The following is an 18748-nucleotide window of genomic DNA, read 5'->3' as shown; positions in this document are numbered from 1 at the left end:
CATAATGCAGCAGTAAAATTATTCAAATGCTAATTAGGTATCACTAGTATTAACTTAATAGGTTTAGCAACCTACATTTCAGGCATATTTTTGAAAGACAGTATTCTTCACTATCCTTACAAAGGTGATTTTCCACATTAGAAGGCAATATGAAAACTAGAAAACTAAGTACAGGCTGAAAGGCAGCAATTCCGGAATTCAAATCCTTGTTCTGTCTTTTCCTGCTGAGTAGTCATACACAAAACAGTTCACTTCTGTATTAGGTTTCCATTCTGTAGATGACAATACTTACCAAACGCACAAACTATCATTCTACGTAAGAGTCTTAACATGCGAAAAGCTCTGCCCCAACAAAACCTTCCCCTTCCAAAAAGGATAACTCTTGCTATTGCATTTATATCTCGTTCGATGACAGATCTAACATAAAGGTGTCAGTACTTCCAAAGCATGTCTAAAGTTCAGCACACATGATTTCATTAACCTGACCTAACTTAGACTGTGCGTGGCTACCTCTAAGATAATTTTCTTTTATAACCAAGAGAGAAACAGGTCGTACTAGGGAACAATTTATCTCAGAATAAACAGGTCAGATAGACTGTACTTTACAAATGCCTGTTTCCTCCTACTGCCTATGTAAAGGCAGACACAAAGACTAGCTCACCTGTGAATACTTGCATTGTAACCAAATGACAGATCCTGCCTACAGAGGCCTTTGTCTTACAAGCCTTTGTCAAGTTATGCTTACCTTTATCACTAAGAGTAGTCCCACTGGTTTCCCACACAAAAACATATAGCAACCTCCGAAACATTTGCACAATTACAACACCTAGCTAAAATAACTGGTCTGAGACAGTATCAAATATTCCTGGTTTCCAGATTTCAGCAGCAGTCAACAAGGGTATACCATCAACTTACTTAGAACTGTGTTCTGAGTGAGTGTTATGCACCATAAACTCCATGCATCAGTGTTTTTTATTTGCAGGCCACGTAATTCTTTAATATTAAGAATAAAAAAAACAAATAGAAGAAGAGTTATCATAAATTCTACAATGAATAACAAGGGAGTAGCAAGCTGTGAACACTGTACTAAGGTTATCACACAGTGTTAATCAAGGCTGCAATATTCTGACCCATTCATGAAAATTTGGGACTCTCATCCAGAGCAGAGACTCCATGTTTATAGTTTCTATATATTTACAATAGCTAAAACCAAATAACCTCCATCCCCAGCTATAATTTTAATAGAAAGGTAACACTAACTACACATGTTACCGGGTAAAGTTGAGAACTATGGTTATAATGCGGCAGCCCAAAAGTATTCTTTCCTGTTAAATGTGGCTATTTCAAATTTTCATAAATTACTTGTGTCTTCTTCTGGTTGCCAGAAATAGTATGGTCTGAAGAAAGGTTAAAAGATCAAAATTAGCAGCTTCTGAGTTCCATTTCTATCTAGATCAATGATCTACCACATGATCTTAATATCAGATAATTTAATTGAAGGATCATGAGTTTAGTGTCTCTTTCCTCACTTTCCATTTTGTTCTTCTGTCATCAGAAAGATGATGGAAATTTAAATCTTCATTATTTTATACATCTCAAATATTATTTTCTAATTTTCTGAACTTTCAGAAAATTATACTGAAATATATAAAACTTACATGGAAATTTATAAGAGAGTGTAATAATAAAAATCTTAACCAAAAAATCAACAGCCTAAAAGACAGGACAAATTGAAGATACATAATTTCAATGCCAAGGAGAAAAATTTTGCAAACAGAGTATAATAATAATCCACATTTCCTGTATTTTTTGGAGAGGAGTTATCTTTTTCTTTTGTTATATACCTTACGTTTTAAACACAGATGACGACTGATCCAATATACACTATATTTTAAAAATAAGTAGTATTACAACTGAAAAAAAATGTATCAGTAAATTTCTAGTTTAATCCTCTGTAGTAAAATCAAGCTACTGATGCGGAATTAAGCTACTGTGATTTTCTTTAAGAGTAGCAGGAGCCAATTTTCTGGCTTGCTATCGTCTACACTAGTCTATTTTAAGTGTTGTTTGCAAACACAAGAATGTTGACAAGTTTCAACGGTCAAAGCTATACTAAAGCCATTTTCAAAGCCATTCAAAAATCAAGGAGAAGAAACTAGAGTACACATTTTCAGATTGATTTTAGTATTAATATCCCTACAACATCATTTTGCAAACATGTATGAGCTCTCTCAATAATAACATAGTCTCTCAGTAACATCTAAATTCAATGAGAGCACAGTATTGTTACCAGTAAAAAAGGATTTAAATTAAGATTATTAATCTATTTACAGCTTGCAATATTTTTACATTATTCAGAAGTATTTTATTATCTGATTTAAAACAATGAATATTAATTTTTAAACACGAATTTCCATATTTATGGAACAATTCTTTGAGTATGATATACTAATTCCAACAAAGCTTTAAAGCAGAACTGGAAAGTCTGAAGCCCCAAAGTGGAAAAGGGTTACAAGATGTATGAGGCCCAGAACTTCATAGAATTCAACTTGCAACTTCATCAAGGAAAAGATGTGTACTTTTGTTCTATGCAGTTATAATGCAAAGAGTAAAAGTAGTTTGGAGAAGGTATTTTATTGAATACTTTATTCATTTTGCATCAAGATGGAAGAAATTAGAATTGCTAAAAAAAATGCAATTTTATGAGTGGGTAATGAAATGAAAAGTGGAGTGTTCCCCTTTAAACCAGAAACATTTAGTATCTGGCTTGCTGCCAATTAAGAATTTGCATCAGGAGGCATTTCACCACCTACACAGCCTGTAATTTTCCAACTGTGGAAGATTTTTCTTGTATTTCTACCAAAGAAGCTGTATCATGGATTCCCTTTTAATTATTAAAATCTCCAGGATTAAAGTGAATTACTGCTACACAGTCAGATTAAGATTTTTTTGGATTCAAAATAAATACTGAATAATTATTTCCTTCAGAGTCACAGTAAGCTCAATGTTATAAAGAAGCTATTCCTTTATTAACAGTACTAACTATAGAATAACTGACAGAGCTGTAGACTTAGAAGCAATTTAGCTCTACCTCCTTTGTGTAAGCAAAATCCATATAGATAACATTATTTAAATATGAAACTTCAGGTCTTGTTTTCTGAGTTCATCCTACGGAACACACACTGATTTAACACTGCTGGGAATCCTCAGCCAGGAAGGGAAGGTTCCCTGGTCTGGTGGTACTAGAACTGATCTAACTACAGGCTTCATTAAGGAGTTTTCTACAATGAGATGACTGACTCAGCAACATCAGGAGTGCAAAGCCTAGCTGGCAGCCAGTCACTCGCGTACTCCAGGGCTCGAGGCTGGAGCCAAAACTGTTTAACACCTTCATTAATGACCAGGATGATGGGACTGAATGCACTCTCAGCAAGTATGCATGTAATACAAAACTGGGAAGAGCAGGTGATATGTCAGATGATTGTACTGCCATTCAGCTGGAGAAACATGCAGGGAGGAACTCATGAAGTTCAACAAAGGCAAGCGCAAAGTTTTACCTTTGGGGGGGGATGATCCCATCCAGTAGTAGAGATTGTGGGCTGACCAGCTGGAGAGCAGCATTGCAGAGAAGGACCTGGGGATCCCGGTGGACAACAATTTGAACATGAGCAAGCAATGCACTGCTGTGGCAAAGAAGGCCACTTCCTGGGGTGCATTAGGAAGAACGTTGCCAGCAGGTCAAGGAAGGTGATTATTCCTCTCTATTGAACACTGAGACCCGCCAGTTCTGCACTCCCCAATACAAGAAAGACATTGACACACTGCAGCAAGTCATTAAGATAACTAAGGGATTGTAGCATCTAATGTATGATAAGAGGCTTAGATAGCAGGGACTGTTTAGCTTGCAGAAGAGAAGCCTCAGGGGGAAATGTATAAATACCTGAAGGAAGGGACTAAAGATGGAGATAGATTCTTCTCAGTGGTGTCCAGTGGAAGGACAAGAGACAAGGGGAGCCTCTGAAACTGAAATACAGGAAATCCTACTTAAAACTTTTTTTTTTCCCCTCAACTGTAAGGGTGGAATAGGCTGCCTGGAGAGGTTGTAGAGTCTCCATCTTTGGAGATATTCAAAACTAAGCTCAGGACAAGACCCTGAGTATGTTACTTTAATCGACTCTGCTTTGAGCAGGGAGTTGGACTAGATGATCTCCAGTGGTCCCTGTTCTCTAATTCTATGATTATATTCAGGATAAGTACTTCCAAGCTTGAAACCTTTTGAACAAGCTCAGGGCAGACAGTAAGGTTTCTTATTTTTTAGATAACGATGATAAACAATATTGCTAATGCTTTAAAAAAACAAATTTGAATTTAACTTAAAGGAAGTAACATGCATCTTAGTTCTCTGAAGACATATCACCATCACATTAAGACCTTATGAGCTTAGCTTAGCATAAAGCACTGTGGACAGTAACTAGATCTCTTTTAATGTTCACAGTATATTTATCTTTGAGCCAAATATAGACAATCTCTCTTACATTCAGTATGTGTCTCTTATATGAGCAAAGGCCTGCAGCATCAGAGTCTTATTTGAACACTACATTTTGAAGGACATTTTAAAAACATATTCTGCAAAATAAAAAAATAGAGTCTCCCAAAGTCCCTGGGAACTCAATTAGGAACACTTATATCCTGAAAAGGAATGAAAGAGACTAACGCTGCTTCTTCTACAGCTGCTTCTTCATACAGACATTCTACATGTCTCTCTGCTTTGCTGGCACTAGTCTACAAAATATGACAGGAGCAGAATACAGCATAAAAGAGAAGAATGAGGTAGAGTGTCTACCTAAGCTCAAACTAAAGCAGTCTGTTTATAAGCTGACTTTTATTTAATGCTGTGTCTAACTGCCAAATAATTTAGCAAAAATTATTTGCTAAATAGTCATTGCTGAATCACCCACTTAAGTCTTGGCTTTGCATTATTACCTAAATATGCATTTGTTTAAAACAAAAGTAAAATTTTACTGACTTTAGTGAGGGAGGGATTTGACTAACACTGAGGAGCTCTTCAGAATCCTATTCTGAGTTTTCACAGAACGCATATACTTTGGTAGGCTTTTAAAGTACAGTCCAGTGGGTTAGAATGCACTCATGATACATTTCTAAATTTAGCTTTTATTAGACTTGATAGAGGATCATTAATACAGATTTTCTACTTTGCTTCATATATTAAGGTTCAAGAGAATAATCATAGCAATTCCAATTATATATTAAGAAAAAAATTCCCAGAGAAGTAGTCAGCATTGAAACAGAGTGCCAGAGGTTTGGAAATCCTTGGAGACATTCAAAATTCAGCCAGACAAGGCCCTGAGCAACCTAGTGTAACAACAAAATTAGATTTGACTTTGAAGGTTGCCCTGCTTTGAGCAGTGCATTGGACCAGATGGCCTCCATAGCCACATCAACCTAAACTATTTGTTGATTACAAGATACTAAATGTAATCTCCTATTTATTTAAAAGTTCAGCATCTTATAGAGTTTAGCCCTTTCCAGAATTATGCAATACTAACTTTTCTTACAGGATATCAGTTCCCTTTCTGTATAATATACTGGTTGCCAAGGCAAGCTAGAAGAGGAGCACAAGTATAAATATCTGTCAATGATACAAGAGTACATGGTGCACAGTGCTTCCTTAAACAATTTACTTTTATTGTGAAAATTTTTGCATAGCAATCTTTCCTATACAGAAAAGGAAACTCAGTCTTAAAAAATATTAAATTGCTTTCTCAGGACTATTCTTGCTAAATAAAACCTAATATTTAAAGAAGTTTCTGTTTTTAAATTTTGTCTTTGATTCCACAATTTCAGGATTTTGGTAACAGAAATATCCTACAGAGTAGAAAAATGTCCTGAAATCACAGATATTGACAAGTGATTTTAAGACCAGTTTTTAAATTCACTTCAAGGTAAATTCTCCTTCAAGATAAGACAATCTGCTATTTCTGTAAAAGTTTCTTAGCACTGGCGTAAGGCATATCTGAAATGCCCTAATCTTTATTTCAGGAAGTGTTATCTTTGTTTACATTTCAAATTACTTCTGTAAATCTAAGTCTGTAACAATAATACATGTCTAATCACTTATTTATTTGACATAGGTTCTAAGTATATAATAAACAGACCCAGTTCCATGGAAGGATCTGTCACTTCATTAAAGTAACTTCGTTTAAGAGCCTGAGTTAAGCAAAGACTGAAAAATATTAGCAGTAGAAATACTAGCACAGTTTTGAAATTGCATATTTCATAAGGGAGATTTCACAAACAATGTAAATGGCACAGGAAATTATTCGGAAGTTATCCTCTACTGTGTAGCATACAATGTATACAAACATCTTGAATCAAATAAAAAGTTTTTTTCTAAGAATTTGAGCCAGGATTTGAAACTGCAAATACAGTATTCCTGATATACTTTTAAAGATGTATCAAAGTACTCATATTTCTGACATTGTAAACAGTAACTGCTAGAAAAATAGGCATTCTTTCCGAAGAAAGCTAGTATGAGAATTTAAAAGATATTACTCATTCATATATACACGCACATACAAATAATTATGGATATATACATTATATCGTATTAATTATACTTTGTATTATATATGATGAAACAATATTTGGACTCCCACGCAGTATTCCTGCAATTTTTGTCTGCCAGAACATATTTTAAGGGCCAACAGTTAGCTGTGAACATCACATATCAACCCCTAAACTAATTTATGTTGTCCTAGGAGCCAATAGACCTTTTCTCTATGTACTAACCTACATGCTAACATTTAGGTATACAAGTCTTCACATATACAAAATATATGAAAAAATATTCTCCCTATTCTAGAACAGGGAGACAAACCACGCTCAGGACTGTGATACAGCCAAAGTCACCTCGAGTAACTTTACCCTTTAACTCTTCCCACCCAGCCCCTGCTACCTGTCTAGCAAGGTCAAATAAAGAGGCTAATCTACACTTGTATTTTTAAACTTTTAAAATTAAGCTGCAAATAGGACAGAATAAATCTGAAATTGTAACACCTGATTAGTTTTCATTTTAAGTTATCAGATATCTTGACATATCACAACATTACTGACTTCTTATATTTTACATTGCAACTCTTTTCTATTAAAATTATATTTTCTTCAAAAATACTTTCTCCTCCTAATCTTAAAATGTATGTGACACCGGTCATTTTATACCATATCTGAATCAAATCTACACAGTCTTTATGTTAAAGAAAGAAGAAAATCTCATCTTAGTACATTCTGTGAACATGCACCACTACATGTGAAACTTCTAGTACAATTCAAACAAGAATGAAAAACAGTATTTAGCTGATCAGTAGTTATGTATTCATAGCAACCTTGTTTACCAGGATCAGTTTGTTCAACTTAAGTTTCTTATATCTGTTTGCTTGCTGAAGGGCTGTCAAAGAGAGAAGAATTCTAATTCACATAAATAGTTCTTTTTGACCATGTGCCAAAACAAATGTACTACAATCACACAATAACTTGATTCTTTCTAAGATCATGAGCTTCTATGGGTTTAGACATTAATTACTATGAGGAAACATTAAGCTCCTCTCCCTTGAATTTTAAAAAAAATTTAAAGAATACAAAAGTTCCCTAAAATGTGTTTTTTTTTTCCAAATATTAGTCTAGTATCAGTATTACTAATCTCCTAAAAGGTAAGTGCTGGTCTCTGGTTAGAGTGTTCACCTCACTGTTTTTCTTTTTTCTTTTTTTTTTTTTTTTTGTCTAAATTTAATAAGTAAGATCAATCTTTTGACTCCAAGATCAAGATAATGCACTTTCCAATTCCCAGGTGATGTAACACAAATGAGCTAGTAGCTGATACTACTCTTCCCCTCTGCCCAGTCATCATTCACTGACTTAGAATTTACAATTTTCACTTTCAACAAGAGTTAACATTTCACAGCATGCTTTATAGGAACCCTTCTGAAAAAAATCACAGACCCATTATTTTTCTACATACAAAGTAGCAGGGGAAAAAAAACCCCACAGATGCTGGTCAAATGCTAGGAAGGTAAATTACTTTTGCTTACCCAAATTTATCTTATAGCTTAATTTAGACATAGGACCTTTTTTCATTCAGCCTTATCTGTTGCATCAATATACTTCATCCACAGTGATAACTATTTCTCATATGCATAAAAGCAACAAATGCCTTAAATGGCCAAAAATATACTAGCATATAGTTAGTCTTTTTCAACTCAAAGGTCTTATAAATGTGAGGCTTTATACCTTCCAAAGCCAAAGACTTCCATATCATTACTTATCTGTGTGTCTTTTTATCATGTATTCTCATCTCCTCTGACCATGATCTATTTCATGCCACCTCAACTGCACAATTCATAATTTTCTTACTAGCCCTAATCTAGCATTTGTGAAGTTGATGAGAATCTTCTTAAAAGAAGTTTTTAAAGGTTCTTGAGCCAGAAAGCAGTATTTGTACATTTCAACCTCTCCTGTAGAATAATACCTTTTAGGCCTAAAATCACTTCTAATAGAGTGTAATATCTTCCTTCACATCTTCCCTTGCTATGAGTCTCTTCAATCTCTTAGTACCTGAGTATTCTACACTAATTCCATCAGCCTATCACTAGGAACTCCTCTGCACAGCTCTAGGAGAAATACATCATAGCTTAGGAAAACAATTATTACTGCTCTGTTTCTGTGTAACTTCATAAAAAAGCCTTTTTTATATATAAGCAAGCGCTTGTTTTAAGGCAAGGATTATGGCAAAAGCCTGAAATTACCATCTAAGACTTAAAATACTAAAATTTTAAGCCATCTTTCCCCCACCCCAAACAAATCACTTTGTAGAAGTGGACATCTTTTTTTCCAGATCCAGAATGACAAACTCTAAGTTGCTGTATCAACCATTGTAACATAGGCAAATCATACATAAATATACTTGGTATACCAGCTGATCATCCATTTTCAAAATCGCACAGAAGAGAGGACCAAAAAACTGGAAAAATAAGAACAGACATCAGAGACATGTCTAGTAGAGACATAATGAATGCTCAGTACAGAATGAAAGGACATAAAAGCTTAAATCAGTGAATAAATGAAAAGCAAGAAGGAACAGATAAAATAAAAATTGCTAAGACAGCTTCAAACCCTTTAGTGTTCACACAGTATTTTTCCCCCATATTCAAGAGAAAAGTATTACATATGTATCTCTATATATCTATCTGCATAATATATGCATGATAGATAATAGCATAACAGATAAATTTTAGATAGATATTATTATGTATAAACTGAGCTCTGGTATCAATTTGAAAATTATGTGAGTAAAATCGTGAAAAATATAGATGAACTATAAGCTCTTTTGAAGAAGCTGCTGAGGCAGTTATTCCTTTCCAAGCAAAGATATCTGACTGTGACCTCAGACTGACTTCAAATCCCTAACACTAAGATTGTACCAAATTATTGTTGTTAAACTCAAACATCCTGGTCACCCAAAAGAAAAAGTTCATGGGTGGGGGGGGGACAACAAAACAACAAAAAAAAAGCCATGAACTTGCCCCTCATATAAATTAGCTTCCAGACAGCTTGGAAGTGGTAAGTCTTGCTTGTTCTCTATCTGTTCATTATTCAAGTATTTCCAAGTAGTATTAGATACCTACTTCAGATTGAAGCAGTTACATGCACCAACAATATTACGTCAAACCAACGTAACTACTGACCGTAGTTTTATTTCCTTAACCATCAGAAACAACTACAGCTCAAGAGCAACTTTCCCACAGAAATAAGCGAATAACTAAAAATTACTCCCATTTCAAGCTGTTGTTGATTCACGTTCAGTTAAAAAGAAAAAAAAAAAGGAAAAAAGTGCTTTACTTGGTTCACATTCAGTTTGGAAAGTAGGATGAAATTCAGCTGGCTAATTAAGATGAAGAAAGTCAGACTCACTTCTCAGAAATATATGGAACTCCTTCAGTTGTCAGCACAGGGTTTGGAGTAGACAGATAATTAAGCAAAATTATACAAGGAACATAAATCTTTCAGGTTTTCAGCTCTCTGGCAGAATAATTTCAAATTGTAAATAAAAATACATATAATATTATATATATAGATAATTCATCTGTGTTTAGACACCTATTAAAATGGTTACAAACACAATGCCAGGATCCTCCCACCTACCCAATGAGGTTTAGGTAATTATAATCCCAGACCTTAGTCTTAATAATGTCCTCTGCCTTCAAAACCACTACTATGATCTTAAGTGGTCTTCTGTTAGACTATTTTTTTCCACATACTCGTATTTTAAATTATTTCTAACAGTACAATTATCACAAAAGGAGTTTGACATTCTGCAATGGAAAGAATAAATAAAGCATTTACCAGTAATTCCACCCACATTTACTAAAACTAGTTCAGAATCCTCTTCAGAAGAAAAGGATACCTCTTTCCTTTGAATGCATCTTAAATATGCTCAATTGCATAGATCCTTCATAGCACACCAATTTAAACTACCTGAATATCTGGCTTATCCATTTATTGTTGGTATCATCATCCTTCTATTGACATAAAGGAAACACAAAAATTACAGTAAAGTAACCACTGACACAACACCATTTCCAGACTGCATTTCTTTTTCCTTTTGTTGTGTTTATGTTTCTGTTTTTCACAAGCAAAGAAGCACCTCACAGATGACTAAAAATGAATAAGACAATTTCTGACTACTAAAAGGAATAGGTCAGTAAAATTTTAATCTAAACTCACTGCAGAGTATTAAAGCAATGTGTTACTTTCATGAACAATACTTTTACAAGGGACCTGACATGGCATCCTTGCAAATGTATACATACAGGTAGAATTTATCTTAAAAAAATAACACTTGCTGCTTCAAATTCCAACGTTATTTCACTGTATCCAGAACTCTGAAGTTCTATATGTATACCAGACGGACCACAGGGTCCTTACATGTGTTGTACAAACCACCTCAAGCGGTATACAGTCCTTTGAAGACCATGAGTTTAAGGCAAACTCTCAGTCACAGGAAAGACTGCACAACAGTAGAGGTAAATTTAGGAGTCACACAATTAAAAGGGGAGGAATAGTATTTGGGGGGGGGGCGGGGAATCAGTTTTCTAAACTCTAGACTCAGAAAGTGAGAGCAACAGAATAAAAAATTACCTAGCAGTTCTTTACTTCACCAGAAGCATGCAAACTGAATCCTAATAAGAAAAATTGCCCTCTTCATTAAACCAGAAAGTTAGATGAAGCATTAGAAAAGTACATACTTCAAATAGAGTCCTAAGAATTAGAAATGAACAAATAAGTAAGACTCAAAGATACTGATGTTAATTTTCTTGACCTAACTACTCTCTGATGCATCAGTTTCAAATAGTGATCAAAGTGCAAGAAAATTTATCTGCCCTTAGGAGTAGGTGTACCCTTGACTTTCCATACCACTATGCACCTCATCATTTATCACAAACACATGGCACAAGTGTTTTCATGTGTAATATAACAACCCTACAAGATTCAAAAGAAGTTACAAATAAGGTTTAAAATGTACCTACAGTTGGCCTTTTATGAAGCAAGAAATTAGAAGTAATATTTTTATGTTAAACTATATACTAAATAAATAGCTTAGTTTTAAGCAGTCATCATTCTTTTTGTCATTGATTTAGTGATTTGTACTTAACTCAGTTGTAAGAGACAAGAACAAAAATAAATCTTGACCTGAAGACTATATCCTAAATAACTTCTAGCCCTGCAAAATGGCAGAATAATAGGTACCCTAATCCAGATCTTTTTAGTGAAATTATATAAAGGAGATTAACTGTTTATAACATAAGAATTTTGGTACAAGCAGCAATGAGGCAGTGACTCATGTTTTGCTATTTAATATGGACATAAATCCTCCTCCTCAAAAACTCAGCTACAATATCAGCAGTGAAAATGGCATCTTTTCTGCTTCTCCCTCTAAAGCCAGCATTTTTATCTCCATGCCTGCACAGCAATGTAAGTAATGTTACCACGTAAATATGTCTATTAAAGCAGAAGTCCTTCACTTTTCTCTTTTACATATGCTTATTCTGTCAGAAAAAATACAAATAGTTCGTATTCTCAAAGAAAACACAGTTAGCATTTTTAAAGAATTTCTTAACAGTACCTCATCTCAATATAATTTGGAATTACTAATGTATTAAGATAAGCAACATCTCTAAAACTTTGAATAGTTTCATATCCATTTGACATACATGGAAATTGAGTCACAGAAGCTGTCAAGTATCTTCAGTAGAAACTAGAGAGCACACATTACCTTGGAAACTCAAACCACAAGCTGGTCAGCTGCATTTCTTATGTAGTATAGGCAAATAGTAAATTATCTCATTTTGCAGGAAAAAAAAGTAAATTTTTTTTTGCAAGTAAAATTTTGGGGTGTATTTGAGTGCAATAAGGCTTCTACTCTTGTGCAACCCCATTCATATCAGTCAAGCTATCACTGCTTGGACTCAGTTTGAATTCAACTTTCTTGCTCTTCAGCTGGCAAGGGAAGTCAAGGTGGAGTTAAACAGGCATCTTTGAACAAGTACTATATAATTTTAGCATTAGGCCTGTGACGTCTCTAGTGCTTAGTATTGTTCTTCATTATTAAAAAAAAATGGTTAATGGGGGGGGGGAAGCTAGTTGATACCCATCAAAATTGATCCACTGTTTTTATTTACAGAAATGTAAACTCACATTCTTTTTGTTCAAGGCACAATTAACAAATCGTATACAAAGCTATTCTCAAAAAAAAAAAAAAATCAAGTATATCACTTTGTCACTCTCACAGTGGAAAAATTTCCCCTCACGTTCAGGCAGAACTTCCTGTGCTTCAATTTCTACCCATTGCCTCTTGTCCAGTCACATGAGACAACTGGAAGGAGTTTAGATCCATCCCCTTGACACCCTCCCTTCAGGTACTTATACACATTGATCAGATCCCCCCTCAGTCTTCTCTTCCTCAGGCTAAAGAGGCCCAGCTCCCAAAGCCTTTCCTCAGAGGGCAGATGCTACAGCCCTCTGATCATCTTCATAGCCCTACACTGTACTCTGTCCAGTAGTTCCATGTCTCTCTTGTACTGGGGAGCCCAGAACTGGATGCAATACTGAAGATGTGGCCTCACCAGGGCTGAGTAGAGGGGCAGGATCACCTCCCTCAACCTGCTGGCAACACTCTTTCTAACGCACACCAGGCACCAGGATACCATTGGCCTTCTTGGCTATAAGGGCCCATTGCTGGCTCATGGTCAACTTGCTGTACACCAGCACTCCTAGGTCCTTCTCTGCAGAGCTGCTTTCCAGAAAGTTAGCCCCCAGCCTGTACTGGTGAAATGGGGTTATTCCTCCCTAGGTGCAGGGAGGTGCCTTTGTTAAACTTCATGAGGTTCCTCTCCAACCAAATCTCCAGCCTGCCCAGATCTCTCTGAATGTCAGCACAGCCTTCTGGTGTATCAGCCACTCCTCCCAGCTTAGTATCATCAGCAAATTTGCTGAGGGTGCAATCTGTCCCTTCATCCAGGTTGTTGATGCATAAGTTGAACAAGACTGGCCCCAGAACTGACCCCGGCGGGGGGGGGGGGGGGTATCACCAGTTACAGGTCTCCAATTAGACTCTGCACCACTAATGACAACCCTCTGAGCTCTGCCTTCCAGCCAGTTCTCAATTCACCTCACTGTCCACTCATCTAACCCACACTTCCTGAGCTTACCTATGACGATGTTATGGGAAACAGTGTCAAAAGCCTTGCCGAAGTCAAGGTAGACAACATCCACTGCTCTCCCCTCGTCTACCCAGCCAGTCATTCCATCACAGAAGGCTCTCAGACTGGTTAAGCATGACTTCCCCTTGGTGAAGCCATGCTGACTACTCCTGATCACCTTCTTTTCCTCCACATGCTTGGAGACGACATCCAGGATGAGCTGTTCTATCACCTTTCCAGAGATGGAGGTGAGTCTGACTGGCCTGTAGTTGCCTGGGTCCTCCTTCTTGCCCTTTTTGAAGGCTGGAGTGACACTGGCTTTCCTCCAGTCCTCAGACACCTCCCCTGTTCTCCATGACCTTTCAAAGATGGTGGAGAGCAGTTTAGGAATAACATCTGCCAGCTCCCTCAGCACTCATGGGTGTGTCCGATCAGGACCCATGGATTAAAATTAAACAGGAACATCAGGACTAAAAAACGCACCATAGGATGTTTCTGTAAACAGAGAAAGAGCAATTTTTGAATTACTCAATGACTAGCCATAGGATTTGTTAAGGCACATCGCATGTATCTAAAATCCATTAATACTTAAGGGGGATGGTCGAGGTCTTTTCATGATAATTAACAAGTTCACAAGAGTACAGCAATTCTACTCAGTCCTGCTGTAAATTGATATGACTTATAAGGAATGACTCAGCCCATCTGCACAAGAGGTGTTCCCATCCTCAGAACCCACAGCCACCCAACATGCAATAAAGAAAACTGCTCCTGACACAACCACTATCAAGACAGAGAGTTAGTCTGATGCTTTTATTCCTTAACATTAATCCCTCTTAGGTTAACACTTTGGAAACAGAAAGATACAGGAACACTGACTTGAATGCAACAGAAGCCAAGAAAGCACATTTTAGATAAAAATATTTGCATCATCAAGAGTCCAGTCAAATATTAATATGGATGTGAAATATCTGGTACATTTGACTGTTTATATAAAAATACCTGCTGGAGGCAATAAAGCATGCTCTAGACAGACATATCTAAGAGATCTAGCAGAAGTTTTCAAGTGGTTCTTTGTCTCTTTTCTCATTTTGTTTTATTATGACTCATAAGGCAGAAAGCCATTTTTCTTCCGTAGACAGTGGTGTTCATCTGACAGACTATAGGGAGTAAACATTCAGTGGGAAAAACTTCATCTTTTTAAAAACGTTTCCATCAGATCAGCAAGGTTATTCACGGAGAGAGAAGAAACTTCAAAAACTGTAGTGATTGTGATGGCCATGCAAAACTATTAATACACTCTTTGGAGAACAGTTACACAGCACTTCCATTGCTATCATGCTTCAATGAAAAGATTCTTGCTACTTTTGAATCATTAGGGTATCTTTAGAAGTCTTTGTCTGAGGGAATAATTCTATCTTTGGCTAGAGATACCATTTAGAGCATCCGTTTTGGAAAATGGAGCTAGTCACTTTGGAATCTAAAACTACTGTCTTTTTCAGGCACAGAGTCCTATAATAGTGTGTAATTTAACAGTTGATTCTTTAGCCATAATATGTTTTGCCAGACTATGTCAACAGAAGTCCACACCATAGAAATGTGTGTGCTTATAAAAAATTGCCTCTTATGTCCTTCTCAGTCTGTCTTCAAGATCTGAAGAGAACTTCCCGTCATGTTTTCTCCTGTTTTAAGATTTTTGCCTAAATAATAAAATAACCCTCGTTTGTTTTCTGTGACATTAAGCTTCAAGCTCTGAGACTTGACAAAGAGCTAGTGTAACTTTACCACAGTCTTGGAGCAAAGTGGGAGAAAGAAAAAACATTAGTGTTGCTAAAGCTAACTTATTTAGCAAACAGCTAAATAAAGCAGCTCTACAAACATACCCCAGAGAACAGGATTAGTTTTAAAACTCAGTGAAACTATTTCAGGTCTCATTCCTAATTACTCATGCCGCAACACATCAGTTAAGGCACAGGCATAGACCCAAGCCAAGTCCTAGTTCCTGAAATCCTTAGAATTTCATCTCAGAAAAGCAACTTCCCCTCACATAAAAGTGTGGAAATGTGAGCCAATCTATAATGGAGCGTTATCTGTCTCACCTTGGGGAGATCTAGAGGAGCATCTCAAAGAGCTCTAAACTGAAATGTTTGCCACAGCATGTAACAGCACTAAGAACCATTGTTCTGAATAGTCTCATAAAAGTACTTACATGGAAGACAAGCACTTAATTTTGGGGATAAGTAACAGTGCATGCTATTACCCTGACAGTCTCAAAACTGGATATCCAGTACTGCTTTTAGGGGAAGAGTAGCTGGCACAGTATTAACTGCTCCTGCTTCTCTTTGTCTCTGTGAAGTAGCCAGAGTCAGAGAGCAGGACCATGGAAGCATCACACGATGATGTGAAGACTCCCTATGCTTTAAACTAGCCATAATGATTGTCCTAAAAACACCAGAAGGAGTTTACAAAAAAAAAATCATTAAAAATTCCTTTCAGTCATCAGCATATTGCAGTCATTATGTTATAGGATAAGTGTCCATGTGAAACTGTTCTTAGATTTGACCCAAATGGGCAGCCTGACCTACTCTTTGAGGAGTCTGTACCTTAGATTTATTCCAACACAAAACATTATGTTTTTTGCCAACTATATATCCAATAGAAACTGCAAGAGTATATCTTCACTTCCTGATCTGAACCAGTGCAACACTAGTATGTTACCTCTTGCCAAATCAAGCAAAGGATACAAATATAAACTAGTAATATTGAGCAGCATGAGGATAAAAGCTTCTTACAAGTACAAAATGTTGTTATAAACAGTTGGAGTTTTGTAAGGAAGGTAATATAAAGGAGAATTATTAGAGTCATATGCTTGCACATTAATTATGTGTCATCTCACAATGAACTGTGTAACTGTTAAAGTCATTTATTAAATGTCAATGCTCATCTAAACAAAAACAAAACAAACTCACCCTCCTGCTGCGCAGCATGCTATCCCTGTATGGGATTTGTCACGCAGAAACAAGGAAGTATTGTAAATATTAGCTGGAGAATCTCATGAAGATCTTTTTTTTAAGTGAGCATGGTAAGATCTTCCTTGGTTGATAGAGCAGGTGTTAGACATAAGAATTGCTCTACTGTGTTTACTATTGAAAAGGGCATCCACACAGCTACCTAGTTTCTCTTTTATTATATCATGCAAGTAGATGCTCTGAAACATAAATCTAATTGACATCTCTGGAAGAAAATTTGTAAATGCGTAAGGAAGAGCTACCATTGATCTGACACATCATAGCACTCATGTAGACTTCAAGAAATCCGTTTAATGTCAAAGGGCTCAAATACAACTATATTCGATACATTATGCTCTCTAATCATTTCAATCAGTATTTGATTTCAAAGACTCAAAGCATAAATTCAAGATCAGCCTAGCCTGTCCTAAATCAATTCTGCTATTGATGGAAAAGTGGTCTACTACTATCTCCAGCCGTGACTTCCTCTCCCCTCATGCATGCCACTTATGCTAACAGGAGCAGTCATGAAATTGCACATTTTGTCCAAAGTGATGTACCTGAAAAACTTAAAATTAGTTATAGGTCAAATCAATTCCCTGATCTGGATGAGACTGCAGGGCTGCAATATTAGTGCCGGCATGCGAAAAGTAGCAGAAACCATGCAGTCGGGGAGAAAAGAACTACTATTTCTGATATAGTGAGAGCTTCAGTCATTTTAACCTGTCAAACTGTAACATAAGACCTTAACTCCATTAGTACCATAAACCAGCCAAATACGCTGGTTCACTCATTTCTGTTCCCAGGCCACTACCCACTTCTCTTGTGCTGGCACAAGAGTTTTTTCAGCTGCATGAGGTACTGAAGGACAGAGCTGATCTGGTTTAAAACTAACCATTATTTTCATGGTTCAAGTTTGGCTCAGATAAGTATCCAATTTGCTTGTGCAGGCATAAGGGAGAACGTATCACAGAGCCTAGAACGAGCAGCCAGGGAAAGGACTGGCACTACCATTTCAATGTATTGACGAAATTGTGGTCTGAGGAAGTGGGAAAACAGATATTTTTCTCTCTCAAATTTTTTAAGGTTTCCTGGAGCACTATCTTAATCTCTGCTCTGTATAATATTTACAAGCTGGTTCTTCATGTGCAGGAAAAGGAAAATCAAAAAAAAAAAATCACAACATTTTGTTAATAGTTTTAACATTTATAGTTAATATATAATGTATAAAAAGATCATTAAAATTTGAGAATAGTCTAGTTGATTTTGTTGTATCTCATGAAGCCATTTTTATCATCTTTATGCAAACTTGCTAAGTTTCTAGACATTTAATTCTTTCCAGTTTATCTAAAACACCAATTGTGTCTTCAAAACAATGCTAAATGCTTTGGAGGGTTTTTGTGTTTTCTACACTGAAAGATAGGATCATTCCAAATACAAAGTACAGTATGCTCCCAAAAGGGTGAATAATTCAGTCTTACGCCTTAATAACTCATTATTACTCTGTTATTTTGAATATGACAGAAATGTCAAGGCCTGGAAGCTTTAGCACTAAGCAGAAGTAGCTGAATACAAAATAATACAATATGCTTTGCAATGTAAAGCCACTGGAGAAACCTACCAGAAAAGTCTTCAGAAAACACTCTACAGCGTGCATGCCAGTAAGCATCTCTATACCTGAGCCAGATTCACATGAGACAAAGAATGCATAGTTTGCTATTGGCTTTAAGCCATAAAATGGTATTGTAATGTTACAATAACACAGAAGAGAGTAAGTTAGAACATCAGCTAGACATCATCAAACATGGAAACTAAGACCACTGGCAAAAGTTCATAGCAAGAATAAAGATTATTGTCCCTGAGCTACTTACTGCCACTCTCTTGCCAGAGGTCACACTTTCCAGAAGAGCCAGCAGAATGCAAAGAATTCAGCTGCTTCAGTGCAAACTCTGGCAGCTTGTCTTAATTTGC

Source organism: Rhea pennata, chromosome 5 (genome assembly GCF_028389875.1).
Source record: "Rhea pennata isolate bPtePen1 chromosome 5, bPtePen1.pri, whole genome shotgun sequence".
Classification (NCBI taxonomy): Eukaryota; Metazoa; Chordata; class Aves; order Rheiformes; family Rheidae; genus Rhea; species Rhea pennata.
This window is presented reverse-complemented; position numbering follows the sequence as displayed.